Raw genomic sequence first — 22,087 nt, 5'->3', positions numbered from 1 at the left:
ATGGCGCGGGGAGGAGCCGGGCACCCGCCCCCTCCACCGCCGAGCCGCCCCGCCCCGCCCCGCCCCGCCCCGAGCTCCCTCCCTCCCCGCCCGCCGGCGCCTCCCCGCGGCCCCGCAGGTGCCCGCCGGGGGGGAGGGAGGAGGAGAGGGGGCACGGGCTGTTGGCTCGAGCTGTGCGGAGCCGCACCCCGCGACCTCCCAGGAGGCAGGTGCGGCCACAACCAGGGACACTTCCTGGGGAGCGGCAGGAGGCAGAGGGGAAGCTGCAGGTCTCCCGAGCGCTGCTGCTCAGGTAAACGTGGCCATTGCCCCCTTGGAGTAACTAGGAACAAGGGCCACAAACCAAGCGCGAGCGGGTTTCAGTTGGGCATCAGGGACAATTTCTTTAGGGCAAATCTGGAACGGGCTCCAAGGGAGGTGATGCTCCCCGCTGCCCTGGGGGTCTTTAAGAGGAGGCTGCGCAAGCACCTGGCTGGGGTCATCTCACCCCAGCTCTCTTTCCTGCCCTGGCGGGGCAAGGAGTCGGACTCAGTGATCTGTTGACTCGATGGTCTCGGACTCGATGATCTCCCTTCTGACCCAGACATCCATGAATCTGTGAACTGTGGGTCAGACCACAGGTCCCCCCTGCCCAGTCTCCTGTGTTCCTGTGGCAGAGAGGGAGGCAAACAGGGTCCGGGTTTTTCCCTCACTCTTCCACCTTCACTTGCAGCCTCCAGCATTTAAGGTCTGATGTGGAGGCTGTGCCCTTCATGCCCCCACTCAGTAGCTACTGATGCCCCTTTCCTCCTCCAAGGATTTGTCCCCTCCATTTTTGATGGGCCAAAGCACGGGTGACAGTCTGTGCAAGACCCTCACTAGACTGAATGTCCTGCTCTGAGCAATCCGGCTAACATCAGTGCTCTGCCATGCTCTTTGGAAAGCCATCAGGAGTGGAGCTAATTGCCCCTCTGTCTCATATGGGCACATTGGGGAGGAGGAAGAGATTGAGAAATCCTTGTCCTTTGCACAGCCTGGGTGAGGATGGTGAGACTAGCGCTTGCAAAGAGCTCTGCTGTGCCCCTGTTGCACTATCCAGCAGGAAACGTTGCACCATTCAAAGGCAGGTCCATGCTACGGGCTCCTGCCTAGTAGAACTGGAGAGCTGTGGGACCCCTTGTGCCACTCCAGACACTAATGCTTCCTGTGGTACCCCTTGCCCCTGTGCTTTCTGCACCGTCCCATGTTTCAGGCTGTGCTAACGGCCCGTTTAATTCTATAGAAAGTTTAGGAGTTCTCCTGTTTTCTCAAAAGCAAACCAAAAAATGTTTTAAAAAGCATGTGTTTCATTAATAGAGAAAAAAATCACCAGCATTGGCAAACCAACTGAGCAACTTTGCTGTTAAGCGGGTAAAGGAAAAGACACTTATTCTTACATGGTCTGCTAGCATTCCTGTTTGTGGAAGTGCCATTTTAAAGTGGCTAAGAAACAGCTCAACATTTCTAAGGAGTTCAAAAGTGGATAGTGAAGAAGGGGATGGGGACTAATGGCATTCATTGCTTATAACAGATCCTAAATAATTTTTCTGGGGATTTCCACGTGTCCTGCAATGATCAACACTGTGATACACAGAGTCAGTCTGCACAGTTTGACATTTTCTGCTTATTCAGAGAGGCCCAAGGCTGAATCCGGAGGGTGATTGACCTGCTCCTCACCTTACAGAAGGGGGTCTGTTTCACTCAAGGTTGAGGTCATTGTCAGGGCAGTCTACATAAACTTAATTTGTTGCTGCCTTTACTGGAGTGACTGTGAATTGGAGATCCTGGTTCCTAGTGTGGTTATCTCTTCACCTCAAAAATGACATGAAATCTGGAGTAAAAAGAAACAAAACATAAAAACCTGTGAGTGCTTTGAATGCAATGAAACTAAGCTATGAAAAAATATGGATGATGCTATTTATTTCACACGCACAAAAAATAACTAAAAAGTCATCAGCATGTTTAGAATCGCATGTAATTGAAATCAGGCAAAAAATCTGCAATTTCAAAGCCTAATATTTTTTCTGAGAAGTGTACATCTGAAATAACAGTATCCAGTTTCTTCATTTGTTTTCAGAATTATTTCAAAGGTTACATCAACAGCCACCCTTTTTGTATATTCCTGGACAATAAAGAGTAAAGCATTCTTGCTGCGACTTGTACAACCCCGTAGTGATTAAACAGAACGTTACAGTGTTCAACATGACACTAATTTTTCATCACAAAGTATTTTTATTAGAGACCCTTAAAATGTTGAGTTTTCCAGCCACTGCTTTATGTTGATGTTAATGACCCTGGCAATTCGGCAAGCTCTGGTTAATTTTTTTTAATGATCTTTATTTTTCTTCACTATTGGGACATGCTACATATTGGCTGAGCCCTCTTATTACAGAGTGGATGCCATGTACAAAATAAGGAAAAGAGAGTGAGCACAAAAAACAATCCTTATTCACATTTAATCCATAAGGAGCGGTCAGTGTGGTGGAGCAGGAACAAAGCAAGAAAGAAGCAATCTGAAGATTCAGTTAGGTCTCACCAAGTGCTTCTACATGTGCACTTTAATGCTCAGTAGCCTATTTTGCTGCATATTAAAGCAGCACACAAAAAATGTGCTATTATGCTAATGTGCAATAAAATAGGCTATTGAGCACTAAGTATCACCTAAAACGTGTGCGCTTTCACTCCTGTGCATTAGGGCAGCCTAATGTGCATTGATTAGTACCTCACGTTGGAGGTAGTAAATTTAATGCGCGTGAGGAAAAGCGTATTAATGCTCGTGTAGATGCGCCCATCCTGTTGTTCCTACTCTGCTGACTAATTCCATTCCAACTAGTGGGAGTGAAGATTTCTAGTTCAGCATCTTAATGCAGTAGTAGCATCTTCAGCTGCATTTTCAGATTTTTCTGAAGTGTAATTTAGTCTGAGATATTTTTGGAGCCGAACGATCACATAAAACAATTTGTTAATCCCAGTTAAATCTTACCTCTTAGTATGCCTACTCCTAAATTCAACTACAGTATAACTACAAACAGTTTTCGTAGCCAATTGTTTTGCAATGATCTTTCATTAGTTCTTTCAACTATATGAAGTGCTTTTTTAATCCAACAGTCTTGAATCTTTTGGCAGGCAAAATGCTGATTGTAGACAGTGAGAAGGAAGATTTCAGAATCTGGACTTTAAGTACTAAGGTCAAAATGCACGCACACAAATCAGGATTAGAATCACTGTTCTAATCAAGGCATTACAGTGGATTGTGTTATTTATTCTGGAAGACTTCATTTCTAAATTTGACTTGCTCCAGCTAACATTTACAGCACTTTGTGAAGCCTGCCTTGTAGATTAAGAAAATTCTTCATGGGGGAGGGTTTGCTGAAAACACAGTACCCCCTAGAGGTTGAAAAGATGAAAGAATTTAATAGCATCTGCAGTGCAAATAGATTTCTGCCTTTTAGATTCTTAATCTTCCCCTCATTTTCAAGAAATATATTTTGTCTTTAAAAGATTTTTTTTTTAAATGTAAGGGGTCTGCACTCTTTTGGGATATTGTACATTATGGGGGGGGGTTGTTGGTATCTCTTTTTAAACATGTTTGTTTTGTCTTTTCATATTTTTATGTAAAATGCAGTAAAGCTTTTAAATGGAAAAATTGCAGCATAAAAACTCAGGAGGGACAGGTGTTGTGCCTAATGATTAATTGAAAAGTCATAATATGAGATCTATTTTTAAAGATTTTTGTTTTTGAAATATACAATGAGAAGCTAAAACAAGAATACAAGAATAATTTCAGGGTTATAGACCCTCATTTCTAACATTTTATAATGTCAGGGAAACATTCTGATATAGTGAGATTATACTGAAATATATATATATTTATATATACATATATAAATGTATATTATGTATATATATCTATAAATAATTTAGTGTGTGTGTATTTAATTTCAGTGTGTATGTATCTGTGTGTGTATTTCTCTGCCCCTCAGAGTACTAGGACCTGCTCCTGCTACCAATGAAATCAGTTAATAAATTCCCACCATTTCAGTTCCTACCTGTGCGTTAGGACATGTGCTTGGGAAAGGAGCCACTTGTGACAGTGCACTTGTTTCTAGTTGTGGCTGACAGCTGACTTAAGTTAAATTAACTTGAGAACTGGTCTAATGTATGGCTATGGACCTGTGTGGCCCAAAGCAGAGTAGATCTATAGGCCTGTGTGGCCCAAAGCAGAGTAGATCAACTACATTTTGAAGCAACTTTCGGACATCCCCTGCTTAGTTGTACACTTTCTGCAGTTGTAGTGAGAGGTCTGGATCCTTATCCATACTTTTTGCAGATAATACTTGTCACGTGATTGGCTCCTCTTCACTGCCTGCTGGATCAACTGTACCTACACCTGGAACTAGGTATTCCTCACTAATCCTTCCCAGATAGAGTAGCATTAGGCTTGTTTGTCCTTCTTTTATTTCTCAGGTCTATCAATCACTGGAATTACGGCAGGCATAAATCTGACCCAAGAATTCTGAAAACATGTAATGGATTTGTGGTTGCTGATGTTGTGAAAATAATTTAATGTGTTCCACCAGGATACTGTGTGTGAATTATATTTCTTGGTCCATTTTCAATTAATACCCTAGCTGGTGTGCACAGTAAAGACTGTCTACCTGATTAATAAAAGTGTATGAATATATCATCTTGCCTAAAAACTGCAGGTCCAGTTCAGAAATAGCCAACCGAATGTGAAAATATGGGGGAATCGTTTTTCATTTCTATGATGCCACTAAAATTGTCAAGGATTGTTTATAACATTTTCAGTGTCTAATCTTTCCAGCATCTGTTTCAGGAAAGTTAGCACTTATTAACTGCATGAAGAGGCCTGTAAATCCTAAAGGGAGTGAACCAAAACATCTTTTTCAGTGTTTCAAACTACAGCGCTTGCATGCACATAATCTTTCTATTTGAAGTTCATGCTTCTGTAGTAGTTCCATGCCTTCCAAGTGTAAATAATTGCCTTGGGGATCACTGTAAAACATGTGTTGGTTTTAGCATTTGATTTCCCCTCTTATGACTAATAATCATAAGAAAAATAATCAACTGTAGTTCTGTAGTCAAAGTATGTCTTCAGCTGCACAGTAATGGACCAACCTTTGCCTTTCACTTCCAAAGCTAAGCAGGTTAGTGAAGACACCAATTTTCCCTGCAAATTAAAGTCCTGACTTCAGTGGATGCTGCAGTGATGAGCATGAGCTATCCAAGATACAATAGGCTAACAGGCTAATAATTAATATTGTGATTATACCCAGAATCCCAACTCAAGATTGGAGTCCTACTTTGCTAGCTGCCAAACCAATACCTAAAAAGATGGATAGAGGAACTATTAGGGCAAGAACAATGGGACAAACACCTGTTCTTAAATGGTAACTATAGTGTCCACATATAGTAAACAGGAGTATGCCTTGCTGCCTGTTGTCTGGATTCAGTTTCAGCTGATTCACCCACATCCAGTTCCCAACTGCAGCTAGGCACTAGGAAAGGACTGAGACTGTGGGACCAGGGTCAGAAGAGAAGGAGAGGTAGAATTGGGCGTCATCAATATTCTGGTTGCACTTCAGTCCAAATCTCTCCCAGTGGCCCCATATACACATTGAAGGGAGGGGAGGAGAGGCTACAAGATGGAGCCCTGGGGGACTGTAGCGGGGACTTCTCACCCCTGCTGCTTACAGGGCACATATACACATTCATTAATGCACCGTAGTTACTGCGTATTTAAGATTAGTACCTGTAATAACAGGTACTAACTGAATGCGCACTAACCAGTGCTCCTGTGCAGTAGCACTGAAACACTCTTTATTTACGTTAATGTGCAATAGACTAATTCTACTGTGCAGTAGCATGGCTTTTACCATGGCACACTAATGCACAGTAGAATTAGTCTACCACGTATTTAGTGTCTTGTGTAGATGCACCCACAGAGTAGGAAGTCAGGATCAAAGAGCTGCCATTGACTAGGCAGCTGAGCAAGAACCTTCTGCCAAGTAACAAGCAACCAGGGAAAATCACAAGGAGCTAAAGTGCAGCAGGGGACAGAGCAATGACTGCAGGTCAGGGTTTAAGCTGCAACACCTGAGAGCAGGCTGAGTATTGGGCATATGACCTGAAAGGGTGGAGCCCCAGCCTATTAAAAGCCTGGGTTGTAAGCCAGAGGTCTGGCCCTGGCTTTTGCTGAAAGTATAACTTCTGTTGATCTGGGCTGCAACAGAAGGGAGCACAAGCAACATACAAGTACCTGGGAAAGCTGCACGTGCCAGAAGCTACAGGGTAAGGGTTGCTGGGACCCAGAGCAACCCCCAGGAGGGGGTTTATGTTTGGATAATGGCTGGCATAGTACTGGAGGACTGGATGTGACTGGGTGAGGTGGTATGGGGGCCACAGGTAAGAATGTCTGGAAAGCACCCTGCAGTAGAAGAGGTTGAAGCCTAAACAGAGCCCCTCCAGAATCTGGGAACCAGTGGTCTGCTCCATATGGGGCTAAAGATGAATGGGGCAGCTACAGGGACACCACCAGAAGTTATCCTCTCAGGACCTAAGCATAGGTGTGTCCCCACAAGTGGGATTGTGCATTTCCCTGGGGACAAATAGCAGCAGCACATATTTGCTGCTACTTGTCCCAGGGAACACCCCTGCACACGCACTCTGGTGCCTTGCAAATTGCCCTAAGTCGGGTAGGGGAGGCTGAGGCCAGCACCTGGGCTGCCCCAGCAGTACTACCTGGGGCCCTGGGGGCCGCCTGGGGCTACAGTGACACTGATCTGGGCACATGGAGCCTGGCTGGCAGCCGGAGCATGGCTATGTCAAGCTAGGCTCCAGTTTTGGGCAGTGCACACTGCAGCCATATGTACTACCCCACTTTTTTCTGCTGCCATTTTTTTGACACCGGGGTTTCCAGTGTCAAAAAAACCCATGCTGCACTACAAATTATTGGTGCAGCAAATTCTTGCATGTGCAGTACATGCAGTTTGTGGTGTTGGAAACGTGCACTTGTCTGGACACGCTCCACTTGTCCATCACCACCCTTTAGGGCCTCGTCCCTAGGAAAGAGGGAAAGAGCAGAAACAATTTGGAACCCTCCCACAGACATGTAAACACTTTAGCAGCATCTCATGGTCCACTGCTTCAAAGGCCTCTGAAAGAACAAGTAAGATCAGCAGAGCACAATTTCCCGTGTCACTCTCCAGGTAAAGAGCATCAACCAGGGCCATGAGCACAGCATCTGTGCTATATTCCTGGGCAAAACTCAAACTGACAGAGGTCTAGGAAACTAATGGCATCCAGATGTGCCTGGAGCTGCTGGGCAATTACTTGTTCAATGGCCTTCCCCCAACGTGAGGGAAGTAGGAGACAGGGTGACAACTGGATGGGGAGTCGGCCTCAAGTGGTGGCTTCTTGAGCAGGGCCTGGACAATTGCAGACTTGAGTGCCCAGCATCCTACCCTCCTGAAGAAAGGTGCTGACACCCCCTGCTAACAGTAGCTTTGGTCTGCCCCAGCTGGCTTTAACAACCCAGGACTGGCATAAGTCCAGTTCACAGCTGGTCATCCTCATCCCTCCAAGCACATCCTCTGCATCAGGGGGTGATAGCAAATAAAAATGATCCATATAAACAGGGCCAGAATGGGCTTTCTCAACCTCAAACTGACTCTGCAGCAGAAGTGGTGGTTCCCCAGACATTCAAGATACAGACAATTTTGTCTGCAGACTTGTCACAGTGGACTGGAGAATACTCAGTTTCTAGGCAGATAGAGATGGGCAGAACAAGGCCATTTGCCACCCAGAACAATTCTGCTGGATAGTTCTTTGCAGATGCAATGGCTTTGCCATTGCCATACCACAGTCTTTTTGAGAGAGAAATTTCTACTGCAGTCAGTTTGCTTTGACACAGGTCAGGAGCCACTTATTCTCCAGCCACTTACCTTCCCTCTTAAGCTGCCCCAGTTTCCCTCATGGAGCAGGGGGACCTGTGCTGCATCAGCCATGGGAGTGGACACCTGGGTGCCACTGCGTTGATGGCAAGGTTAGCATGCAATTGCACAGATCAACCAGGCCATCAACAGAGTAGCCTTCCAGGTCAGTGGGAATGTCCCCAGGGTTCTGGAATCTCTCTGGCTCCACGAGTCTAGCGGGGCAGACCAGCCTATCTGGTCATTCATCTCGACGGGAGCAAAGGAGATCTGTGCTTCTAGGACAGTGTTTCCCAAATTTTTGTGCCCTGCAGGCTGGATGGCTCCAATCCCACCACATGGAACCGGAGCCAGTCAATGGGCTTGATCCTGCTGTGTGGGGCCAGATCTGGTGCATGGGCCCAATCCCATTGTACAGGGCTGGCACAGCTGGGACCCAATTCCTCCATGCAGGGACAGTGGCTGGGGCCTGGTCCTGCTACACAGTACCTAGAAACTTGGTGGCTGGGGACTAGTGGCAGTGTTAATTGCTACAGATCCCCAAATGCCAAATTTATGGACCCATGGGGAGCCTCTGGAGCAAATAACATGGCTCCATGGGCTGGATCTGGTACTGGTAAAGTGTCATTTATTTGGGTCACACTGCTGCTACTCTTGAGGCACGCTAGTGTGCTGTGGCACACCCTTTGAAAATCTCTGCTTTATGAGGTAGTGGCCTGACCATGACAGAGATTTCTTGACACCATCCCAGATAATCAGAGCCCCTGTATCCAAGCAGATACAAAACGTGATGTCTAGCATGTGTCCTGCTTCATGGGTTAGCCCAGTCATTGTGTGGGATAGTTCCATGGTGGATGTGGATGCCAGTAAGTCCCTAAAGAACTGAAGCCATGAAGAGTCAGTCTCAGCATGGATGTTGAAATCACCCAAGACAATAAATCTGGACATCCTCAACACCACCTCCAAGACCAGCTCAGGTAATTTAATCAAGGAATCTGCTATGCAGCAGGACTGTTGGGGATTCTGCTGGTAACAATCTATCCTCCGTACCAAGCACAAGGTAGACATGCTCCATGCTGTACAACTTTAGCAGTGGACACCTTGTTTGGGCTGGGTTTTCCTTGAAGACCACTGCCACACCATGTGCCTGTCCTAAGCTGATGCTGTACTGAGTATCCAGCTGGAAGCATTTGGGCAACTGTTGGCTCAGGTTTCATCCAGGTCTCCCAGTGGTATATTGTGCCATGGACTATTGAAAGTGGTATGCCTTAACCACGCTAGCCTCATGGGCTGTTTTTGGCTCTGATTTGACATCATATGACCCACTGGAAAAAACATCATAGCCAGCAGGAACTGATACCTAGCTCTTAATATTTAGGTTGGAAAATAAAAGAATGGTTCTTAAAGGACAAATTTTGATTTATACCCGTCACTTTTTTTTTTTTTTTTTTAAAGAAAGATGCTCATTTTATGACTGCATTAATAAGGTAATATGAAAGTTGTGCATGTGAAAATCTATAATTAGAAAACTGTAGCAAGGAAAAACTGGGTTAAATATTATGGAAAACTATACATCAAATAAGATGCATTTGATGTGCAAAAACAAAATCACTACATTTATGTTCACAAAACAGATGGTATAGAAGTGTGTGTTTGACTTTTTGGATGCCAGCTTGAAAATGTAGCTTTACCTTGTTAACATGGGTTTAATAAAGGAAACAGCTAAGCTTCAGTTAGACAGTTATGTTTTGCATGTAATTAGGGGCTGAAAAAGGCAACTGTACCATTGAAGTGTGACTCACCCCATCAAGAATATGGCATGTGAACCTTGTGCCTCCTTGTTGCAGTAAAGAAGACATTTTCCAGAATATTGTATCAGTGCCAAAATTACAGCCAGGCAAAATGGACAAACAGTCTGAAATGCTTCAGTGCTTGCGAAGTGCACAGAAAGAGGAGGAAATTTGCAATGACTGATTGACCAACCATAACCTGGGCCACGAGTGGAAATAAGATGAGTAGGTCTCCAGGGTCTTGGAGTACTCCAATTATTTGTCAGAAATTATTCAAACCAAAATTTGCATTGATTTAGTAACCTAATTGCTGATGTAGTACAGATGTCAATTCTGCAGCAAATAAAAACTATGATTACCACTTGACAAATACTGTACTTTGAAACTGTATGGATGAGGTGGCTTGTGTATGTGAAGAAGAGATGAGGAGTTTTAGGTGATATAATAACTATCCTCATACTCTTGGGGAAATACTGTCATAATTAGCACTGCTAAGTGAAGTGAGGCTGCTTATTCTATTGTCTCATCTAAGATTCATGCTGGCTACCACATAAATCCAAATAGCAGACAAGCACACTATGCCAGGGGTTGGCAACCTATAGCTTGTGGGCCAGATCTGGCTCACAAAGGTTTGATTCAGTAGGGAGGAGACGGGAACTACCAAGAAAAGCCTCTTGCTCTGTGTTCACTGTCAAATGTATTGGTCCCTATTGGGGTTTGCCATGTTTTCCAGTGGCACCTGATAAGTGGAGGGGAGCACATAGTGGCAAGTCACAAATGCCTGGCCTGGCACTCTAAATGGTTGCTGGTGCCTTTATTAGACAATGGTGTGACAGGGTGTTTAGCGTGCCTGTCACTTTAAAAAAAGAGGCTGCTTAAAAAGCAGCCTGCAGGTGTGGCAGGAACCAATTAGAGAGTCACCTGACAAGAAGGGGGTGGGGCTTGAGGCATATAAACCCGGGACCTGAGCTGGCCAGGAAGTCTAATCCTAGGTGCCAGAGAGAGAGGAGCTCCTGGGCAGCAGGGCTGAGTAACATTTGAGCTGGAGGAAGCAGCACTGGATATTGTGGAAGGGGCTAAGGGGTGGAGGAGGTCCCAACAGGCCCAGGAGAGGGTCAGAGGCTTGGGAGCAAGGCTGGAGCCCAGAGAGCTGAGAGCCCATAGAGGGGAAGAGCCTGGGGCAGTCAGATCCCATAGAGGGACAGAGCCAGAGGGCCCAAAGGGTAGAGTGTAAGGCCAGGGCATGAGCCCAGAGGGAGGGCAGAGTGTCAGCAGAGCCAGAGAGCCCAGAGGTCAGTACCTGAGGAGGGGCAAGTATCAGCAGGGCCAGGGAGCCCAAAGGTCCATGCTGAAGTGGTTTCAGGGGTGCCATGACCACTCCTGGAGCAGAATCCTGCTACAAATGGGTTAGGCATTTCTGCTTTCTTAAGCTGTGCCCCCACTCTGATTCCCACTAGAGTAATGGAGATATTTCCAGCCAACAATCTATGCCTTCTTGGGACTAAGGAGCTAACTGTCAGCTAGAGTAAATCTGTACATCTCTGTTGAGAGGGAGTGTTACATCACCAGGCAATCTTGACCCATGAAGCGCAGTAGCTATCAGCACCTACTGTCACTCCCCAACACTAGAGAGAAATCTTGCTGCGCTGGTTGCAAATGTAGTGAGAAGGACAGCAGCATCTTGCTGTGTTTTGCTGTTAGCAAAACAGGCAGTGTAGGATAAGAACCAACTTTTTATGTAGCAAACATTTATGAATCATTCTTACTATGGTTTCATAGGACATGGGTGGCTATGCTGTGGCCTGAGGCAGAAAATAGTGTGCATAAGTTGATAGTAAAATGTCACAGACATGTAATTTACTTTTAAATACTTTTACAATTTGAATAAAGCATTCCCATATTCCTTTTGATTTATTTCCTGCTGATTTTTTGTGCAAGCTTATTTTAATTATCCACAAATGTAACAATGTACAGTACCATTTCCTGTCCCTGCAGTAGGCCTGTGCAAAGCTTCAGATTTGGATTTGGTTGATTTGGGGGACAGTGGTTCGAACTGATGATTCGAATCACTGTCCCAAATCAATTCGGCTGAATCCGATTTGGAGAGTTGGCTGCTGCTGAATCTCCGAATCACCCAGGCCCATCCCTTGCCCACTCTCCCAGCATGGCAATGGCTGCCCCACCCGCCCCAGCTCCCGGCTCTTTGAAAAATAAAGCCCCAACTCAGTGGGTTCTACCAGGTGGGGGACGATCCCCACTGCCCCATGCTGCATGGGGAGCTCTCCACAAGCAACCCCCGCTTCCCCCCCAGCCGCCCCCATGGCTGCCTAGCCTGCCCCAGCTCTGGCCCTTTAAGAAAGAAAAAAATGAGAAAAACCCCACAGTCACAGCTCCTGCTGGTGGGGGATGATCCCCGCTGCCCAGCGCTGCCCTGTGCTGCATGAGGGGCTCTGCAAAAGCCCCTCAAAGCCCCGAGGCAGCTGCAGGAGTGGAGAGTCCCGGGGGTTTTCTCACTTGTTTTTTTTTTTCTTTCCTTGAAGGGCCAGAGCTGGAGCTGGGGGAGTGAGGGGGGGGGGCTTGGGGGGGGTCATGCAGAGCCCCTCATGCAGTGTGGGGCAGTGGGCAACAGGGATCGCCCTGCACCCAGCAGCACCCAATGAAAGGAGGCTTTTTTAAAGCACTGGAAGCTAGGGTGGGCAGGGCAGCCATGGGGGAGGGGGGACTGGGAGAGTGGGTGGGGGTCGTGGGGCTGGGGGAGCAGGCAGGGAATGGGGCCTGGCAGGGGTCCCCCCATGGTCCGCTCCCCCAGCCCCCTACTTACCAGCTCTGAGTCTGGTTCCAGCTCCCTGCTGCAGCCACCAGGGGCTGCCCGAACCATTGAAGCTCTCCAAATCTTTTCCGAAGATTCAGAGAGCTTCGAATCAATTTGGACCTTTTAATTTGTCCCGATTCGATTCGGATTCAGAGATTCGGCCACCAAATCGGGCCAAATCTCCTCCAAATCGACTCACCACCCAAAGTGTTGAAACAGCGCTACCCTGCAGTATCAATCGCCAAAATATTACTCTTTGCATGACAGTCTGTGGCTCCCAATTACAAGCTGTAAAGGCTCTAGGAACAAGAGCTGGTGCCATGGGGAGCACAGTCAACCATGAAAGCTGTGTTGTCATTGTCAATCAGTTAATGATCAACAACTACACTCTTCAAAAACACCAAGGTTTTATGTACCATGGATCACATTTGGAAACAAGGAAGGTTGTTTACTACCTTTCAATTGGGTTATGGAGAGAGATCACCTCTGTCAGAATTATGAAGTCTTTTCCTGTGTTCCTTGAGCTTCTGAAGGCCTTGGCTCTTCACTTTTTCTGTTGATGTGGGAAAGAAGGTGCTTGTCCTACTGAAAAATGTTTCAAAGTAATGAAATCAACAGTGAACATGTAAGTGACAGGTTTAAGACAATAACTGGTATCATCTTGCGTGACCTGATGGAATGGTTATGGTCAAAAGTATTTGTGGCAAAGATTCATGGTGAAGAAATCAAGAACCTGACATTTGTCAACAATATTGATCCATTAGATGTGGAAGATGAGCTTTTAGAGTTATGTTAATGTTGTCCAGAAGACTGGCCAATAATTTCAGCTGCATAACAAAGTAAACAAGCAGAGTTGACAACTATTCATACATTTATGGACAGTCTGTGTTTAAAAAAACAAAAAACTAAAAATGTCTGTCCATAAATTCTGTTTAAAGACTATGCTCTTCATTTTGGTAGATGGCAGCAGACCATGAGGCAAACTATGGAGGAAATGGGTAGAAAAATGGTGTGTGAGCATTTTAAAGAGAATACACTGAGTCACAAGACAAAGCCCAGTGGAGAGAGGGAGTATGACATGTAACTGACCCCTGCAATCATTAATATAGTGCAGGGCAGAGGAAGAAAGAGAGGCTATTTCTCTGTGAATGACATCTGGAAATACCAGTAGGAACTGCTCAGGCAAAATTTTTGCACCTAATCATTGATACAGTAGCAGACTAAATCTCCTTCTTACCCTTATTTCTGTATTTGATAGTCACCCATGAAATGCACATGAATTTTCATCTACTTCTGAATATGTATTTGCATCCTTTCTATATGAGATTAATTAGTGAACACATGAAAAAGTGTTAACAAACCCAAATAAAAGCAAAGGGATTTTAAGACAGTCTAAATATCCCTTTACATATCAGTTACTCAACTTCCACTTTCTTGGCTCTTAAGCTGTAATCATTTGACAAATTCTTCAGTCAAAATAGAGTTTTCCCAGCAGACAGGATCTGAATTCCAAACAAAAAAAGAGAGAGAGAGACAGAACTAACAATATACATGCCTAAGGTTTTCTTAATAGGAATGCAGATTGGAAGGACTTCCTTGATCTTAGTCCCCTGCTGTTGGGGGCACCCTCATCATTGATCATATAATACCTTTCAGACACTGATCAAGTTCCATCTTGAAACAAATTAGGATGTTATTCCTAGATGAAGGCCATTCCATAACCTCATTTCTTTAATGGTTAGAAAACCTCTCATTATACTTCATTAATAAAAAAAAGGGTTTTTTCCCCCCATTTTAAGCTGATTAATTGTTAGCTAAAGCTGAGGGGGACGGGGAGTAGCAGAAGTTTATCCAGATTCAAGAATTTCATGTCCTGTTATAAACAGGTAAATTAGGGTAGGGAAACTAAACTTGTTTAGTTTTAAAAAATCTCCTTCAATTTATCCCATTTTTTTAATTATATCTTTCTGAGATGTTCAGATTTTAATCTCTGGATAGGCCTGGAACTGTAAGAGCTGAGGTTCTGCAGAAAAAGTTTGTTCTTGTATGACTTTTAGCAATAATGGAAGTCATACAACTTTTTTTTTTTTTTAACAAGACTGTAATTCAAGGTCTTGATCCAACAAATACTCACACGTTGGTCCATTGAAGGATCAGGGCACAGTTTGGCAAATGTAAGAGGTTCAGAGATGTGACCATCTTATCAGAGATGTGAACATTTCATTAGATGAATGAAAGTCTAATTAAGCAATTTTTGAAACAAGAACATTATTACCTGTATATTAATTATGATATAAAACAGCTTACATTTTAAGAAGCAGGAGTTAGTTCTAAAGCAACAGGTGTTAATTCAAATGATTTAACTGAAGAAGATTGAATGTTTTAGAAGTTCTGCCATTTTTAGTTTATTGAAGTGCTAGCATAATAAAAACCATATGCTCCCTGTCCAGGGCATTTCCTTCTACTTTTACTCACAGTTTAATTTATCACCTAGACAAGCTACTAACTCAGATTTGAAAGTTGTAAGAGGTTTTTTTTCTAGCAAAATATATCCTTTAAATACTTTCATACCTTGTAAAAAGCATTGGACATTTGTGGAAAATTATAATTGCTGAGTTTCTGACTAAATTTACCCAAAGTTTGAGAGCTTTCTATAGATGCTTTTTCTCCATTTTTTTGTTAATTTACATCCATATCCTACCTTATCTATTTATCTCGCTCCTTCATGCATATGTCCGTAGAAGTATAGATATATAAATGTATAATGTGCATATTCAGAATCAAGAGGACTTAGTTCATAATATATCCAGCTCAGCACTGCCATTTAGGCTAGGGACAGACGTTCAAAAAGCCTGTGCCTGAACTGATTCAATCTTTGCAGGTTGGTGTATACTACATTCAACCAGATTTATCTCAAACCAGTTTCAGCCATTTTCAAACTGGTTTATGTGCACTGAACATCTGTTCTGTTACAGGTTTGAACCAGTTTCTGATCACTTAAACCAGTTCATGTGTAATGTCTGTCCCTAGCCTTAGAGACTCAGCCAACTGATAGGTTTCTACAAACTTGCCATTGATGTTGTTGACAAGAGTGGGCATAAAAGTCCCAGCTACTGCTCACTTTCCAGCACCCAGGGTACATATCAAGGATTCTCAGGGTAAAAAGAGAAGTTAGGTTTATCCTGGGTCTGATTATCCCCAGGCTTTGACTGGCATCAAAACAGGCCCATGACAATCCTTTATGCACATAGCTTGAATGGCAGTTAACTCAAATTTGCCATGCGTGTCCCAGAACTGAAAACCTTTGTTTTGAAATGAAAACTTCATAATTTTACAAGAGAGAACCAAAATCTATCACCTGGAAATTTGAAAGCTGACACCTTGCTCTTGGCTTTTGTTTGAGCTAACTTTTGCATTTTCACAGAGCTCAGAGGTGCCTCAACCCAAAAGACATTCCTTGCCCAGGAGGACGTTCCAGCTCCCCATTCTCCTGTGAAATCTGAATCATCATAACCAGAAAGAAACATATTTCTACATCCTGCTTGTCACCAGACAGTTCTGAGGTAAGATGAAATGAATTCAAGATGAAATATGAATTTTAATTTCCACCTACAAGGAATTTTACAATCCTTACAGTCTCTAATGCCTGAAGAACGGTGAGTGTGCCTGAAAGCTTGCAAATAAAGAACTTTTTTGCAAATATCTAGCTGGTCGAATAAAAGATATAACCTCTGCTACGAGTTCTGATTCCAGAAAAAACTGTTATCTTGGATACTTCACAGGTACTTAAAGTGGGACAATGGGCTTGTAGGTCTGTAGGATCCCAGGATAAAATACCTTTCCTGGGAGAAGTCCAAGGTCAGCTTTTTACCCTCAGTAATTCTAGTGAATAGATTTTGGGAATGCAGTTCTTCAGACCATAACAGACCTCCTCAGGTCCCCACCCAAATCTATTAGGCATCACCCAACAGTGCATAATAAATTGAGTCTAAACATAATAATTTGAATGAGTCCACCTAAGTGAAGGAGCAATCTGATTGGAGACCCAGGTTGTGATTGTCAAAACTTATGGGGGGCTCTCATCTCTTTTGGGGGGCTCCCCCTCTCCCCCCAAGCTCTCCCTTAATGGGCACCCTGGTTATACCATAGCAGCTGAATATACTGCTTCATCTTTACCAGCAGCATCTGAAACAGACTGCCAGAGTTATTTGCATTTTCGTTAGAACCTTTTTTTAAAAAAAAGACAGAAATATGAACTGGACTTCCTCAAGTTCAGTTGTTACTTGATTTATTTCTTCCCAGTGATTCTTTCCTTTTTCTCAGAAGTGAAAGCACTGAGGGTAAGAAAACATTTATTTCTCAACAGAAGCTATATTTAGAGTTTGCTGCAGAAATTAAATAGAAGCACTGATTTGCAAATTTTTTCTTTATCAGGTTACCATCTTGCCTCTGGATATGTGCTTAATTGGATGAAAGACCTAATACATGTTCAGTATTATTATTTTATCATTGAAGGTAAAAGATACAATAACAGCTAAGTATTATAGCAGTATTATAGAAATTGTAGAGAAGTAGGGCTAGAAGGGATCTCCATAGGCCATCTAGTCCAGCTTCCTGCCTGAGACAGGATCATCCCTAGCCAAACCATTCTATACAAAGCCATAATTTAACCTCTTAGTAAAACTGCTGTCAACCCTGACACAACACCAGACATTACACTCCAACCTGCCACACATAAAGCAGGGGGACCATGGCAGCCAATGTCCTGCTTCTGGAAAAGGTTGTTAATATATGTTCAAGAGATTCCAGGTAGAGGGCAATGTCCCAACAACAGAGACAGGGAAAAACTCCCACAGTCCATAACCATCTGACCATGGGGTAAAATTCCTTTCTTACCCCAAATATAACGATCAGTTTGACCCCGAGCAGAGAAGCAAGAACCTCTAGCCAGGAACCTCCAGTTTTAAGTCCCAGCAGGAGAACTGGCACACCCCAGTCAAAGGCCCCAGCCTTGGCTGCAGCCAACACCCAAAGCCTCTGAGGAAGGCTTAAAAAAACACAAGCCCAATACATGCAGGGGGGGAAAAAACCCCTGACACATGTAGAAAAAAAACCCTTTGACAGAAAAGAAACCCTGACACAAATACAGTATTATTATGTTTCACTAGGTCAGAAGGGTCCAACACAGACAGGGTTCAGTCAGTGCTGACAAGAGGATTGATGGCCCAGGGGTAAAGGCATTCACTTTATACTTGAAAGACATAGGTTTCAGTCCTTATTCTGCTCCTAAAAACCTGTGCGACCCTGAGTAACTCGCTAACTCTTGCTCTCTGTGGGGCCCATGGAGGTGTGCTTGTCATGGGCTCTACCTGAGTACTTATATTTTGCAATTCCTCTAAAAACATCAGCATCATGCTGGTCCAGTGGATATGGCATGAATGAATGACAAATAAAACAGGACTAAAATAAAATAGTCAAAGTATTCTCAGTCAACTAAAAAGAACAGTTTTCACAGCAGTGTTTAAACCACACAATAACAACTCTATGCTGTACAGAAGAGTTTGGTGCCTACACAACAGAAGTACATCTAAACCTTCTGCTTTACTCCCAGAGCTAGAAACAGCCATTAAATAACAATGAGCTGGAAGAGCATTCTGGGTATTGGCATGCAACTGAGCATACCAAGATCCCAACTTTGCTTAAAAATTCCCATGTCTGGAAAAAGTAGACATTTATCAAACAATTTGGCCTCAGGCAACCTTAACAGATGTGTCATTTTTTGTTTTGTTTTGATTCTTGCTGCAATTCAGGTCACAGTTAAAAATTAAGAAACAGTTGCTGTGTTTATCATGGAATCTCTAATATGGTGTGTACACTACATGAGAATGGGGCATACTTAACAGCCCCTGCTAGAAAGATGGGCATTAATTGGTAATAAACTACTGCATGTTTGATATTACTTTAAGGGCAAGCAGATGATTTCTAATAAATATGATTTCTTCCTATTACTGCTGCTTATTGTTCATTTTTAAATTTAAATATGCTAGAAAACATTTTATTAATAGTTCTGTTTTTATTGGAACAAAAATATCTACCAGAAAAATGTGATGATGAATAATATTTTAAAACAGAAGGAAGGGGGGATATAGGAAAGAAATGACAGCTGGCTTGTCTCACAAGAGTTCCACGGTCCTCATCAACTGGATTTTCCTCTAGTTGTGAGATGGGTGAGACAATCTGGATTTCCTTGTGGTTGTCCCACATCCCAAAGCCATGTTTATCCTGTTTCCTTCCTGTGTACCAAGAACTCCAAACTGTGGAATAGCAATATCAGCATTTATGTGAGTCAATCACACAATCCCAGGTACAGGAGACAGTTGTCCGATTACATCCAGGGAGCAGAAAGGGATAGATTAGCAGAATATGCATAGGAAAATCTCAGTCCAAACCTCCTTTTGCACACAGTTTCCATTTTATAAGAAGCTGAAGTTGCAGTCCTAACAAAATGCAGGGCTTTGCTATAAGAACGTAGAAAAAATATTGGCTACTGTACTCACACCTTTGCAGAAACCCACAGCTGAACGTAAGGAGGACCAGGGTGTAATAGTGTCTGACCCTTGGAACCAAGGGCCGTTATTCTTTTTTCTGTGTTTTGCAACAGCTGAGAATATATGCATCAGCTTTACCAAAAGGAGTGATGACAGGCCTTTAGGAGGTTCAGTTTCCTTTATGGGAGGACAGAGAAGCTTAAAGGAATTGCGACCTTACTGCACATTGTTCCTGTACTGCCAAAGAATCAGAATCAGTGTACAGATGTACGGTGCTAAAAACCAGATTTTCCATTTCATGTGGGCGCAGTAAAATGCAATACAAATAATGCTATATATCCTTATTCACATTAATCATGGGGGTTAGTGGGGGTCATTGTAATGTGAAGGTTTCTCAGAACAGATGTGTTTTTCAGAAACCTCTTGAGGCATTACGCCTGCCGTGTTAATGGGAAGACTGTTCAAGTTATATTGTAATAAGAGGGTGGTAATAAAGAAATTACAAATTCAGGAGTGGGTGAAAGAATAAAAGGAATCTGTCAGGTCAGAGATTTGGGAGGACTGGAGTACGATAAAATAATAACTGATAATAATATTACCTTATATAGAGCTGCTCATCAGCACCTCTCAAAGCACTGTACAGGTGAGGTTGGTATCATTATTCCCATTTTACATTTAGGAAACAGAAACACAAGGGGCACATTTATGTGTGATGCTACGTCGCCATAGCAATGCGCCACAGCGACATGTCATTAGCAGGCAAAAACCGTTACACTGCAGCTACGTCACCATAGCAATATACTTCCTCATTATAGCATGCTGCTACGGCAACATAGCATCTAAAAATAACTGCGCACCTCTGGCACCACAGGGTGTTACTGTGCCGTCATTTAGTACTTCCTTTTGGACGTACTAAATGACAGCACAGTAACAACAATGCCGAAGGAGCACATGTAACTGCACCTAAGGAGAGTCTGTGACTTGTCCAAGGTCAACCTACAGACTAGTAACAGATCCAGGAACAGACCCCTCATCTCCACAGTCCTAAACCAGTGCTCAGTCCAGGAACGGGTATAGGAGCAAAAAACATGGACTGTATAGACAAATGAGAGCGTCTTGAAGGTGATATGCCCATATGGTAGGTAGAACAAGAATCATGAAAGCCAACGCAGAGGGTCCAGAAAGGATGAGAGACCCAGGGGAGTAAGATGAGAAGAAGGTGATCTTAGTACCATTCTGAGTGGTTCAGAGCAGGACTCCGAGGGTGGGAAGGGGCAACAACCAAGGCAGGATCTGAAAAAATTTAGACTAAAATATTGGCAAACAGCAACAAGAGTGAAGGAGATGTAGGGCTGGACTGAGGACAAAAGGTCATGAGTGGAAAACTATATTTGTGATTCATATACATTTGAGGAGGGGATAAAAGAAGTGAATACAAAGATATCTTCATGGGAGAGAGGAGACAGAACTGAGCCTTCAGGAACACCAGCAGAGGTGAATGGAGGAGGACGTGTAGGCTTCAAAGGAGACACTGAAGAAAGGGGTAGAACCAAAAAGCAGCAATAATGAGCAGGTGGTCAGCATCAACAGTATTGAAAACACCACGGCGGTCTCTGATGATGAACGCAGACTACAGACTCTTAGACATGAGTAGGAGGAGGCTATCTCATACCTTAAAACCACCTTCTGCAGTGTGGTGGGTAAAAGGTCAAAGGGACCAGAGGGGTAGAAGGTCACAGAAGAACTGGAGGGCAGAACATGCAGGTGCAGTAGAGCCCTGGCTTGAGTAGTTTAGAAGCGGAGGAAGGGGGAAATGGAGACAAGAAGCCATTTGAGGGTATGGCTTCATTTACATAAGGAAGACGGAAAGTCCTTTAGGAGGTGGGAGCACATTTACATGCTGCTTACTCTGCGTTTTCTCCGAGCACGCTGGACTCTTTATTCTTTCCTTTCTCCGTAAATTTCGCTTCTGCTGACAGCAGAAGTAACTGCTTTTACGGCAAATAAAATTTACTGCTTTAAAAGGTTTAACTCTGTTTTCCTGTATGTGCACTTGCAGGATAAGGTCAAAAGGACAGCAAAATTCCTGGTGTTTGTAAAAAAGACTTCTTTCATTATTTTCTTCTGCCAAAGCAGACAGAAAGAATGAACATGTGCTACTGGGGAAAGGTAAAGGAGAGTGTGAGCTCTTTCTGAGGGAATAAGGATCTCTTTTATTTCACGTTTTTCATTCATTGCTATTAAACTCTCCTGGTATTTTTCAGGTAATAAAGTGTATACGTGGAAATCGAGGCATATTGAGAAGGGCGAAGAAGGGGAAGTTGTTTTTGTTTTGAACATCAAAGAGTTTTATTGCTCTGTTTTAAACCAAGCAAATCTGCTTAAGAAGGTGAGTTCAGCTGCTTTTGCTCTCAAAGACAGCCAAGAGCTGGTCCGAAGGCGCACACAATGTCACGGCATTTCCCATAAGGGGCAGAGTTCACTTCTGCTGCTTTCATTCATTATCTGCAGCTGTTGGGAAGAGAACGTAGCGCTGAACACAGCGCGAAACCAAAGCACAAACATGATTCCAGCATGAAGCTGCTCGCTTTCTGACCAATAAGAAGGTTGTACTTATGGCAACCCCAGGCTGCCTGGACAAAAACAAACAGGAAAGTACTGCAAAATGTTTCCAAGTGCTATGTACTGATAATTACTCTGTATTACTTTTTGAGTAAACCTAACTATTGCGGGTGTCTCACAGATCCAATGAAATTCTCTACCCTAAGAAAAATATATATTCTAATATAGTGAACATTTTTCTGTGTTTGTTTAAAATCAAGGAAATGACACCACTAATGTACATGAAGCAGTTTACTTTAGGGGTCTGCAGAACAGAACAAAGGCAGGAACTTCCCTGAGGTTTAATCCCAGGGCTGTTCTGCACTGCAGAGGATCTTACTTTATAGTTACACAAGTAAAGGCTGT

At 43.6% G+C, this 22,087-nt stretch overlaps 1 long non-coding RNA gene across 3 annotated transcripts; it reads left to right on the top strand.

The window, feature by feature from the left end:
* Window position 1: 1 nt before the first annotated feature.
* Window positions 2–21,914, top strand: LOC132243183 (uncharacterized). 3 transcript variants are annotated; one of them, XR_009461162.1, is made up of 5 exons: window positions 2–292; window positions 15,997–16,135; window positions 17,007–17,087; window positions 21,180–21,289; window positions 21,385–21,914. It is a non-coding gene; the product is annotated as an uncharacterized LOC132243183 (long non-coding RNA). The 3 variants fall into 3 exon arrangements; XR_009461163.1 differs by lacking the exon at window positions 17,007–17,087; XR_009461161.1 differs by lacking the exons at window positions 17,007–17,087; window positions 21,180–21,289.
* Window positions 21,915–22,087: the final 173 nt, after the last annotated feature.

Source organism: Alligator mississippiensis, chromosome 3, assembly GCF_030867095.1.
Source record: "Alligator mississippiensis isolate rAllMis1 chromosome 3, rAllMis1, whole genome shotgun sequence".
NCBI classification, from domain to species: domain Eukaryota; kingdom Metazoa; phylum Chordata; order Crocodylia; family Alligatoridae; genus Alligator; species Alligator mississippiensis.
Note: the sequence above shows the minus strand (reverse complement) of the source record. Positions and strands in the feature narration are given on the sequence as shown.